This window comes from Hesperophylax consimilis, chromosome 18, assembly GCF_061612785.1.
Source record: "Hesperophylax consimilis isolate HC1 chromosome 18, BYU_Hcon_1.0, whole genome shotgun sequence".
In the NCBI taxonomy this organism is placed as follows: Eukaryota; Metazoa; Arthropoda; class Insecta; order Trichoptera; family Limnephilidae; genus Hesperophylax; species Hesperophylax consimilis.
Genome location: NC_142853.1, coordinates 11,933,019 through 11,933,534, shown reverse-complemented (window position 1 = coordinate 11,933,534; position 516 = coordinate 11,933,019). Strand labels below are relative to the sequence as shown.

At 34.5% G+C, this 516-nt stretch overlaps 1 non-coding gene across 1 annotated transcript; it reads right to left on the bottom strand.

The window, feature by feature from the left end:
• Window positions 1-219: 219 nt before the first annotated feature.
• On the bottom strand, window positions 220-298 carry TRNAS-CGA (transfer RNA serine (anticodon CGA)). Its single transcript has one exon. It is a non-coding gene; the product is annotated as a tRNA-Ser (tRNA).
• Between the last annotated feature and the right edge of the window lie 218 nt (window positions 299-516).

Below are 516 nucleotides of genomic sequence, written 5' to 3'. Positions count from 1 at the left end.
AACAAGATTGAAACATGATGTACGCAAGCAATGCATCTGTGTTAGCGGGTCAACTCTGGTTGTGATACCAATAATAACTCCATTGTATTATAATCTGTAAGATATGTAGGGACCTAAATACAAAATAATAATATGATTCCACTTTTTCTGCAAACCACCTGTACTTTTTAAAGTAAATTAAAAAATATATTATTATTAGAGTTTAAAAAAATTATTAAATGGCTCGCGAGGGATTCGAACCCTCAACCTCCAGTCTGAATTTCGAGTCTGGCGCTCTTACCTATTGAGCTAGCGAACCAGATGGAATGATCGAAAAATTACGGGCTTATAAATCCAATACAAATCCGCGCCCACAATTGTTTATCTATGGCCGAGCGCGCAGCTAACAAAAAATCAACAATCATGAACCGGATCGATGCATTTTTTGTGTGTGTACCTACCGATAAAAAGTGTTATTTATTTCTGTACGTGTATGTTTTATTTACTGTTGCATTAAACTATTATTTAAATCAAATG